Here is an 11,790-nt window from a genome sequence, read left to right as displayed (position 1 = left end):
ATAAACCAAACTAACGCTTTGTGGCGTTCAGAAGATTTAGATCCTGGACTTTCTTTTACACGACAGGTTTTTAATACAATTTTACAAAGTTTGAGTTCTGGAGCTTTTCCACTAATTGAAGTTAAACTTCTATGAATGTGTCGTCAGCCACTTCCTGGATGTGACAGACACTTTGGGTCGAACAGGAAACACCTCGTTGTGTTTGAGTTGAGTTTTCTCTGTGAGAACATTTGAAGGCATCGTGTGACGTCAGACTGTCTCTCATTGGCTGATCCAGCTGTCAATCGGGCCTCGGTGGCCATTTATTCACTTCCCCCCTTCGGCCACATGGCACCAGATTAACCAACGAGCAGAATTCTTTCCCAACAAACAAAATGGCCACAGGCCTCAGAAGGTTTCCTGAAGGTTCTGTGGAGTTTCACTCTCTTTAACACCTGTCGGGCAAAGTTTAGCTCGATGTCGGAGCGTTTGAACAAACTTCAGCTCCTCCTCCTCCTGATGAGTCACTTTGCTTGCTGGCAGCCATCTTTGAACTTCCTGGTTCTGTCTGAAGATATTAAGTAAGTAAGTTGTTTTGTGTTTTCTTCCAGAATCTTCTCTCCGGTCAGGAAACCTTGAAAATGTGCCGTAACATTTTTTTTTACACTGCACATGCTTGTAATGAGGGAAACCATTTGGCTGTTGTTGGGTCGGTTAGTTTTCTCTCTGGAGTTGATTTGATTCGCTGGATAGAAATTAGTTAATTAGCGTCATTGTGTCCTTGTTTGATTCCCAAAGACTTAATCAGCGGATTCTGTAAATGACTCTGATATAAAGAAATCAGAGACTTCTCCCAATTTCTTTAGTTTGACAAATGTTCAGCCTCAGAATCTGTAAAAGTTCACTGAACAGCTTCTTAAAACCACAGTTCAGGTCTGGACACCAGTAACTAAGTGGCTTCATGCTCCATTTGACGCTTCTCGTCTCGGATCATTTAAACGACTGAAATCTGTCTCCACAGCGACGCGCTGACGGCTTCGCTTGATGTTCAACTGAAACTCTCACTTCCCGCGTCCGGACGGACGGACGGACGAGTCGCCGTGACGACTGATCTGCTGACAAGATGGACGACCTCCCACACCTCCATCACCGGGCGCGCAGTGATGGTGGATCAGGTAAGTCGACTGGTTCACCAGAGCAAAGACACCAAAGTGGACGTGTTGTGTGATTTAACAACATCCTGACGCGTCCGTCCAACATCTACATTCCAACAAAGATCCGATTTCAACTTTCATCGTCAAAGTGGCGTCAGTAGAGATGCAGCTTGTAAGTTACGAACGTAACAACTGACAAGCAGAAGCTGCTGTTCAGAGCTGATTGTACGTTTTTTAAGGTCTTTGCCGTTCGTCTTCATCTTAAGGTCGCAGGGTTCGCGGGACATTTCCCTTCTGGCAACGCTGACGACGAGCAGCTGATGGGGGCGGAGATAGAGATGGGGCTCATTTGCATATACGTATATTTGTGAATACTTAATGAGGCAACGATGTCCGACTCGTGGAGCCTGTAGAGCAGGTGGAGGCGGGACATGACGTAAAAATCTGCTCTGGAAAGATCAGTGTTGTTGTTCACAGCTCGTCCACACCAGCGTCGGCCCTCGTCACCGAAAAATCTGGAACGTCCTCGTCTTTCCAAGTTGACGTGTTCGTCTTCCACGTGTACGGCTCCTCTTCTTCATCCTGAGATGAATCTCCTGCTGTTTTCTCACATGGACTCACTGCGACATTATCCAGAATGTTTATTCTGCAGGAGAAGTCCCAGAAAGCATCTGTAGCAGCCGACCCCGGACGTTTGCGTTCTCAAGCCCCTCAATGAAATGATTTATTTCTGTTCCGTTTATCTGCGTCTTTAAAATTCCACCTTTGTTAAAACACGTTAATGATTTACATCTGATACCTGCTGGCTTCTGTGCGGCTCAAATAACGTTTAATAACAATCATAATCATTTAGAGGAAGTGCCGGTGACTCATTCTGCCTTAAGGAGCCGTTCACCCTCAAAGAATTTAATCTGTTCAGGTGTTAGTGCAGTTTGAAGTTGGAAAAATGATTTGCGAGTCTGACAGAAATAAAACTTCGGGATTACTGTGAGCTCCTGAGCTGCAGATCAGCGTCAGCTGGAGCCTCGTGCACCGGTCGGATGTGTCGGGAGCAGATCGAGGCCCGAGGTTCGACAGCAGGTCGGGGGGAGCCGAGGGAGGCCGGTGCACGGAGAAGGAGACGGGGAGGGAGGCAGGAATTCTCGGTGGAGCTCCTGAGGACAGCAGGAGAGCCGGATTCCTCCTCACAGCGACCACGCCTCGGCCTCTCCGCTGGCGGCCGGCCCTCCGACTCCTCCCAGGGTTAGGGCCGAGTCCACATGTTGAAACGGAGATGAAAGGCGCCCGGTAGGAAGGTTGTCTGTGCCAATACCAACCGCCTGCCAAGTGAGCCCTGCTTAGCGTGCTCGCCCAGATGTTCCCAACACACTGGAGGTTCTACCCCCTCCTCCTCCTCCTCCTCCTCCTCCTCCAGGGACGAGGAGGGAGCCTCCGCTTGACCCCTTCACTTCAAAGTGTGGAGGAGGATTCAAAACAATGAGCGCACTCAGAGAGAAAGTGTGTGTGTGTGTGTGTGTGAGATGATTCAGGAGACGTGGGTTGGGCCCCTCACAAGAACAGCTGACATGTATCCGTGTGTCCAGTGGGTTCGTATTCATACAAATACTTTGAGGCCGCGCCTGCGTCCTTTTGTTAATAACTGAATCGATAGAGTTCTGGACGTTTCTGCAGAGTTTGAGTCTGAGTTCATGAAAACATCTGTTTCACAGTCCGACGAGTGAATGTCACAACACCACGATGTACAAACCATTGTACTTGTACTTGTACTTGTAGTTTTTAACTGAAATCAATAACGAGAGGAGAACCGGTCCAGTTATCCAATCAGAGCGAGCAGCTATCGCTAGACCCCGCCTCCTCCATGAGGGCAGCATCTGTATGTCATGATGCAGTCGAACGTCGTTTTTTTATCCACATCAGTCTGACATTGTCATTCTAACAGATTTTAAAAACTCTGGTTTCTGTTTTTCTGTTTAAATCCATAACGATGAAGAATATTTTATCAACTGATCCTATATTTGATTTTTAAAAATCTTAACGCAAAGCAACGTGAGGTAAAATTTCAAATTCTTCAGATTAATTTAATTCATTTCTTTCTCAAACCAATAAACTTGTTGAGTAAATGGTCTTTTCAAAGCGTTCAATGTTAGATGATGTGTTAACGAGGAGAATTTCACTTTGCTAATTTCTTCCTCTCACGTGTTCGATGTGTTGCGAGTCCGTCTGCAGCTGCTGCATTAAAACTGAGGAACGCCCCCGATGAAAAGCCGAGTCAGTGAATTCTAAAGGGAGAATTAAGTCACTGAGTTAATTTTGCAGAATCATTTGACATCAGCAGGATTTGACCTCGATAGCAATCGTCTGTATTTCAACAGCAATATTGAACCAAACGTGTTTCAGGGAGCAGCGGAGAAGAAACCCGATCAGTCAGAGCGTGTGAGGGTGCAGAGGATTAGAGTGATTCCACTGCCTTTTGAAATCTGTGGAGTTTGAAGCGGCACGCCTGGTTTATATGTGCAACACCCAAGGCTACAGACAAGCCTCGACTGAGAGAGGAACGACGATTCCACCTTCACAATGAATGGACTGGATCTGTTTCATGTTCGCGTCGGTACACACACACACACACACAGTGAGGGGAGGGGATCTCATTGTGTTACTGTACAACACAGCATCTTGATTTGTAAAATCTTCATCTTCCAAATGACGTGAGTCCATAACTTTTTTTTTTTTTTTTTTTTTAAACGCAGCCTGAAGGTGAAAGGAAAAGTTCAGCTGCTTCGTCCTCGCACATACAGACACCACATACTGAGTATTTCAAATAAAATACAAATTTACAACATATAGAACAGCATGTATGTTGTTATGTTAATCTGAAAGTCATATATATACACAAATATTTAAATAAAATATTGCGTAAACAGACATTAATTAACATAAATGTACTGTAAGGATAAAGTAGGATGTAATTATATTGATATAAACATTTACAAATGCAGACATTTAAAATATAACGACTAAAAATCGATTTAATGTAAATTAACTGTATTTACTGCATACTTTGTACTTTGTTTATAAGTATATAAATGCAGATGGATTTAGATATGACGATTTTAATATAATTTTGTATACCAGTGTATTCATACACTTTAATATACTGAAAAATACACGCACTTCTCAATATTTGAAATGTTTAAAAATATACTATCATAGTAATTTATACTATATTTACAAATGCAAGTATAGAAATGTTGAAGAATGCACAAACTTAAGTAATATTTTAAGTAAATACTATTATTAGAAGAGAAATACATAAAACACAATACAGTTAAACACATTTAAACTGTGTAATATTTGTACATGTTTACGGTTATATAGAATATATAACACTTCTTATTCACAGAAAATATAAACAAGTCAATAAAGGATAGAAATGAAAATGAACATTTATGTGATATTAAGTTTATTTGATTAAATGCAGGATGGAAACAGGTCGATGGTACAAACTGACTTTCTGACCTTTCACCACCTCCACACAACAAACTCACACACACACACACACACACACACACACACACACACACACACACACAGACGTGACACGGGGCGAGCCGGACCTTACGTCATGCCATTTGCACGCCGTGAGGTCGAGCCCCGGGGCGTTTGGGTTGAGGGAGCGTGATGGACGGACCTCTGTGTCATCAGTCGGCCGGAGGTACAACAATAAGGCTTAATGCGCGATTAAGTCCCAAATCAGCTTCCATTATGTGTGAGCACGTCAACTGTGGCTGCAGCGCGTCTCCCTGTCACAAAAGTGAAGCCTGCCGCATCCAGATCTGCCCCGGACCCTCGGCTGAACTCGCACCGCGGGTGTTTGAGCCTCTGCATCTGTGAATTTGTCATCGTTAACCAGCGTCTGTCTCCTGAGGCCTCGGGCGAACATTGCCGCTGCGCTCAGCTCGTTCTGCTGCTTTGAGACGGAGCAGCCGACTGATTTGACGGTTGTGGTCAAAGGTCAATGTCGCTGACTTCATCATCACCAGTCAGACCGTTTGTCTGATTATTTTTAAGAATCTGAACCTTCTGATCTGTTGCTACACGACGTCCTGGATGGTGCATGAACGTCGTTTCACTTCCTGAACAAACTCACAAGTGATGCAGCCGCTCTTCGTCTCCGTCGTCTCCTCTGACGTTCATCACAGCTCCACCTCGGGAGAAACGTCGCCCTCTCCCCACATCTCTTTCCTCTCAGCCTCTTCAGGCACATTATCACAGCACCGGTTTTATGTGAAGTCTCTAACACTCGTCTTGTCTCGTGCTTTCATCACACTCCAAACTGCCAGGTGTGATTTGTACCAGCCAGCACCTTCTCTCCCTCTGGCCTCGCCTCCCTGGGCACATTTCGCTCGTACCACCTCGTGCTACCTGTCGACTGAAGCCACAGGTGCCTCAGTGGGACGTGATCAAAGCGTGATCGGCCGGTGAACAACACAGTTTTCTTTTTATTGTTTCGTTCAAGCTCATCATTAGAAACCTCCCCCGCTACCCTCAGGATTCTGAAGGAGGTGAATTCGCATATTTGAATCAAACGTGTTGAGATCCGCCTTTTTCGGGCGCAGAGGAAAAAACTAAAGAGCGAGAAAACCACCTTATAGCTGCTGTGAGATGAGAACACGCTGCAAGTGCACTTCTGATTATTTTTAGCGTGTTTCTGCTTGAATTGACGGATTGATTGTTGGGCTCTGGGTTGAGGAAGTTTTACGACCCTTGGGCTGATGGAGTCCTTTGAATGCAATGTGCTGGATTCTCAGATTTATGACAGTCATTCCAAATCTGCTGCAGGACAACGCTTCTCATAAATTCAAACCGGGGATGGTAGATGCAGATATTCATGCATTCATCCACCAGCAGGAATAAAAGTTAAACAACAGACTTGATTTATTTTTAGATTCCTTGTGTGATCTCCAGCACACGTTTGTTTCTGTTTAGATTTGTTCCCTGATCCTGTTGGTTTCAGGCCTCGGGACGAAATCCATAATCATGCGTGATGTGGCTTTTCTACACACGTGCAACTGATACACAAACACACATGATCAACATGTACTTCCTGATGATTAACATGTGCGACAGGGTCTGCGTCCCTCTGGTGTCCATCTGTGTCACGCCACAAACACACAAACAGATCGCCCGATGCACGAGCACAGATGGAGCTTAACAACCACACATGTGCAGCAGTGCAGTTCAACAGCAGAGGCTCCGGACGAGAACGATCACTTTACAATAATAATCTTCTTTCTTCGGTTTATTGGCAACAAAGGTCAAAGTGCACCAGCGCCATCTAGTGTGTTGGTGCACCGTCCCTGGAGGTGATGCAACACCAGGCCGATGTCTGGAGTGGACGAAGTTTCTATTCCATCTCCCTGTCCCCCCAAAAAATTATTTATATATATATATATTATAAAAATGGTTGTAGACTCTGTGTCCAAGTGCATGAAACCTGTATTCTCTCAAATGACCAGCAGAGGGCGACTCCACTGGTGGTGTCTACAGAAGTCAATGAGAAAATGACTTTGTTGCACATTTAAATAAAGACTAAAACCAGCATGAGCCTCCTTCCGTGTAGAAAACAACATGGAGAGTCAATAACAAGTGACCCTGTTGTCTTTGCTAACTACTATTATTGCACGTGAGCGGTCATGTGATGTGCGTTTCCAGGCGTGTTGGTCCTTGAAGCATCGAGGAAAACGTGGTCGTATGGATGTAGCCTGAACAAAACCTGGATTCTAGAGGCGGCGGCATTTGCTCCTAACCTTTCTGGGGTTTGGGAATGTGTATTTATACCAGAGAATTTCAATTCCTCTTGACTTGGAGCACGTCACTGCCGCGGGTGAGTTTGCCAAACCCTTCGGCTCAGAAAACAAGCACCGACAGTTTGTCTTCGTCGGGACTCTTGTGTAATCAGTGGGACACGGTTATGGCTCGTGTTCTGCCGATTTGTTGTTCTTTACTCAGGGGGATTCATACTCGTGGCGTCCTGACTTCAACAGCGGGATTGCCACAGCGCTGTGTAAACCATAACTCTGACCGGAGCAGCTGTCAAAGTAGAGAAAGAGCTGTGTGTAAACCTGACAGGGGAGCACGACCGGCACATAAATCTTCTCCTCTCAGGGCCTCAGCTTTGATGTCGGACAACAAGAACCGACCTGTGTTTTTCCACCGTGCAAGTGAAACCAAAGACCTCAGCGGATTTTTGGAAAGGTAGCCGAGGACGAGTTTTCTGCTGATGTCTCAAGCCTCTGATCTCAACACCTCCTCGCAGGTTCGCTGCCCTCCGCACCGCCGCTGCTCCGAGACGGAGGGATGGGTGACTTCTCTCGAAAGGGCAGGTTTGCGTCTCTTCAGAAGCAGCTGAGCTGAGACGACAGCAGCGCTGCTAAGTGGCTCCCGTGAAGAGGTCTTCAGAAGTCTGGACGGAGGTTAATGGGCCACTTCACCCCTGAGTTTCCAGGTCAGGTCTGAAGATAAGACATGAGATCTGTGACACAGATAAACCACCACTCAGCCGACCACCCTCCGCTCACACAGGAGCAGCCGGGGGGGGTTTGTTGCTGCCTTCACCCTGAAGAACAAGGACGTTAAACCTGATTTATTGCAGGTAAATATAGGTTTTACAGCGAGATACCGAGGTTCATGTGAAGCTGTTCTCAAATTTCTTGTTTTGATCTGATTTATATTTTCCAGGACGCTGGTGTCCTGTGTGGAAACAGGAACTGGATTCATGTGTTACTGATTCACTTACAGTGTTTTAATTGACAGCAGAATAAACACGCACCAATATTCACTTTGGTCATTTTCATAAAGTTCAGACACGAAACTGTGTGACTCAAAATTCTGTCATTTTAATAAGTTGAGCGCAAACGGTCAAACTCAACCGGGCTTCACCAAACTGCTCACACTCATAAGCTCAGACATGAACTGAACTCCGGTTGTTCTCCGGACATTCTCAGGAGAGGCTGAACGTGAGAAAGCAAACGTCTGACTGAGAGCTTCCGATCTTTCTCTGGAGTTTCTCCGACCAGCCCCCCCACCAAATTTTACCCAAAGTTAGTTTGTGCATGTGTCTGTCTGTGTGAGACAGGAGGGACTGACTGACTGAATGAATCAGTGAAGGTTATGCTGTGACCGAAAAAGCAGTTGTGAGCGTCTGTATCGTCGTTTCCACCTCGGCCCTGGAGTTTTCAAACTAAAATGGAAGCAGCAGCGTTTCCAGAGGCTCTAAAACTCTGACGGATCTGTAGCCGCTCTGGAGTTGGTGCGATTTCAAATGAAAATGTTCTAACGTGGATTCAGCCTGAGTTTTGTTTTCTGCTTGACCCAGAAATACTGAAACAGATGAGCAGTTGAAAGACCGTCCAGGGGGTTTTGTTGAAGTTGCTAAATTTACTCTGTTTGGTCTTTTTGTTGAACGGATTAAAAAAAAAAAAAAACATCACAGAGCTTTAAATCCATTGTATTTAATGATAAACAGGGACGAACAACAACCTGCTTGGATTTCATGGCCAATATAAACAGCTGCCTCCATTACTTGATCTGCGGGATTAGCATCAATACCCCGAGTGATTAACGCCTTCATGATGCTGCCTTCCCCAGTTTCTCTCACTCCTCTGGCAACCAGGAAAACCTGTCGAGCACCATCTGATCCCAGCGCATTGTTGAGTCCAGGCTCGGGTTTCCACCGCGGCACCTTCCAGATCCAGCTGGACGCAGGCTGCGCTGTATTTTCTTTACCCGGCGAACGCTCACCTGCTTCTGATTCGCGCACACATGCCGTATCAGCGATGATCAATGACAGCTCGCTTTGCTCATCCTCCACAGCAGAGGAGGGCTGGATCCACTCACGGGGGGGGGGGGGGGGAGAAAAATGAAAGCTTTTCATTTCAAAGCCCAGATCCGTTTTCAGGAATTCATCAGTCCGCACTTCAAAGATGCAGATGAGCGAATGCTGCAAAAATGCATTCGGTCGCTAAAATCTGGTGATTTTAATGCTTGAGAACGGATGAAATTCTGATGTTGGCGGTTTGAGAGGTTGTGGATTAAAAACTCTCCTTGCTCAGCAAATGTTTGTGGTTGTTTATAAACGGAAATTACTTGAAGCTCTTAATGATCCAGATGGGAATTCTAGTCTATTATTGTCACCAGTGGCTAAAAACAAATGTTTCTAAAAATAGTACATAATAGATGTTTATTAATTCCGCTCCAGATAAACAGACAATTCTTCTTAGAGTTTATTTTCCTTTCTCAGGAGAATATGGAAAATCACCAAACTTGTCCTTCGTCCCAAATCAGGGATCAATAATTAACATCGGTTTTTCCTTAATGAAACTTTGTCGAAGATATTCTGGTCTCATTAAACTTTAAAACTATTTCTAAAATATCAGTTTCTGTCATTAGATTAGTTTTATTTTTTCAAATAATAAATTGTACCTAAAGCGTTTGTCACATGTGGTTTTAAGGAGGAGATGGATTAACACACACTTTTAATAAATCTTTAATTTGGTTGTAACTTGGATCTCGATGACACGCGGGCTTAGACTCAGACTTTTATTGTTCCATGTGTGGATCCCGTCAAACAGGAAATAGCTACCAGATCCATGTGGCGAGGAGTGAAAACATTACAAGCCGTGATGGCTGCATACCTCCTCTGATGCTGTCTGCCGCAGCAGCTGGAGGCCGAGCGTTAGCATCAAGTGTCATCATCTGTCTTTTCCTTTTTACGTCATTTAATGTGATGACCTCCGACCTCCGAGCTCGCTGATCTGAGTTTTCAGCTCCACTTGCGTTCCCCCTGCGTTCTTACAGCAGTGAGCCTCCGCGCTCGATGGAGCAGATTCAGAGTTTTAATGTTTTCTTTTTTTTTTAAATGTTGTTATAGTCAATGTTACATGTTTAGTTTAGTATTGAAGTATTCTGATGGTTTACTGCAGTAAAACAACTCATGTACTTTGTGTCGTTGGATAATTTAATCTCTGTTAATCGTCAGCGTCACATTTTATTCGTCGTTGTGGAGTTAAAAGAATATTTTCCTGAGAAATGAGGAATAAATTCAAAGTGTTGAGATTGTGTCTGTGAGTTTATTCTGGACGCTCTGGTTTCTTGCTCCTCTTGAATGACGTCATACGTCATCTTTTTACCACGAGTGTTTCATTTAGCCTCGTGAGCGCCCCCTACACCACGTATGAATGGTGTCAGTGGAAGTTCTACTTATATTGAACATTTGTGATTTTTAAAGCCGCTGGTCAAACAAGGTGTAACGTGTTTCTTTTGTGTTTCAGAAGTTTCCGACAGATTTTGAACCACGATCACTGTTTTCCCATTGAACTCTGAACTCTCCAGCCTCTGTCACTTTCTTCGTCCTTTGCCGACATCGGAGTTGTTCCAACCTTGTTTTCTAAAGCTCTGCAAGAAAACTAATAATACATGTGTTTCCCAAAATGTCAAAACAATTCCTTCTAATAAATTAGCCAGCGAGAGCTCGTAAAATCTGCCGGAAACAGATGTCGGGCAGCGACTTTTCGTCCTTTTTTTGTGTGTGTGTGTGTCTGACGTCAGCGGCCGAGTCCTGCACGCCGAGAATAAAGTGCTACAGAGTGAAGGGATGGAAAGTGAAACACGACCGGGAACTAACCGTTCACTAACACATCACCAGGGTCACAACACTGTGCCGCTCGTGTCTCGTCATCTTTGTTTTTATTTGCACTTTTCAACCGTTTGCATGTGTGAGAATCTAAAAAATGCAAAACTGAGAGCGCGCCACAGGAATACAGACTGTGTGTGTGTGTGTGTGTGTGTGTGTGTGTGTGTGTGTGTGTGTGTGTGTGTGTGTGTGTGTGTGTGTGTGTGTGTGTGTGTGTGTGTGTGGAAGACATACCATGCCTGATTATTCACACTGTTGAGACGGTGGCTGGACTTGAGGTCAGCAGCAGCTGTTCTGTGTGTGTGTGTGTGTGTGTGTCTGTCTTTGGTGATGTTGCAGAAGTCAATGCATCAAACGTCCTGACTCACACACACACACACACACACACTCCGACTAGACACAACTCATCGGATCGTCACACGTCTCCTGAGAGGTGAACGTCTGATGTCGGACGCTCCTGCTGTGAGTCGTGATCTTTGCAGACCCAGGCAGAGTGAACACTCACATGTGTGTGTGTGTGTGTGTGTGTGTGAATATTTCCTCAATCGTCTCTAATGGTGAATTCAAAGTCCAAATGCTTTTATGAGTCAGCCGCCAGAAAACATGTGCTGGAGTCAAATCAAAGCCAGAGGACAAACAATAAAACAACACATGGCTCTTACAGAAGAAAAGGCTGCGGTCACATGACCTACTTAAAACATATTAAAGCCCAGAAAGTGAACTTGTAAACGACTTGAGCCTGTGACGTTACCTTGGCGTCGCGACCTCTTGCAAACCAAACAGTAAACCAAGACTCTGCGTCTAATCCCGTCTCACGTCTCACTTCCCAGAGAGCGGATTAGTCGGTTCTGTTTGGATCCGTAACCTGGAAACAGGCGGGAGCTGATTTTCCCGCTGACGCTTCAAACCTGCCGATCATCTTCACGTAGGTCTGACTGAGACGTGTGTGAATGAATCCGTCACACC

General features: G+C 45.0%; 1 long non-coding RNA gene across 2 annotated transcripts; it reads left to right on the top strand.

Moving 5' to 3' along the window:
• Nucleotides 1-8,035, top strand: LOC138412432 (uncharacterized). Of its 2 annotated transcripts, none has more exons than XR_011244813.1 (3): nucleotides 1-564; nucleotides 1,001-1,154; nucleotides 7,450-8,035. It is a non-coding gene; the product is annotated as an uncharacterized lncRNA (long non-coding RNA). The 2 variants fall into 2 exon arrangements; XR_011244814.1 differs by having other exon boundaries at nucleotides 2-560.
• The last annotated feature ends 3,755 nt before the right edge of the window (nucleotides 8,036-11,790 follow it).

Source organism: Paralichthys olivaceus, chromosome 12 (genome assembly GCF_024713975.1).
Source record: "Paralichthys olivaceus isolate ysfri-2021 chromosome 12, ASM2471397v2, whole genome shotgun sequence".
NCBI lineage: Eukaryota > Metazoa > Chordata > Actinopteri > Pleuronectiformes > Paralichthyidae > Paralichthys > Paralichthys olivaceus.
This window is presented reverse-complemented; position numbering and strand designations above follow the sequence as displayed.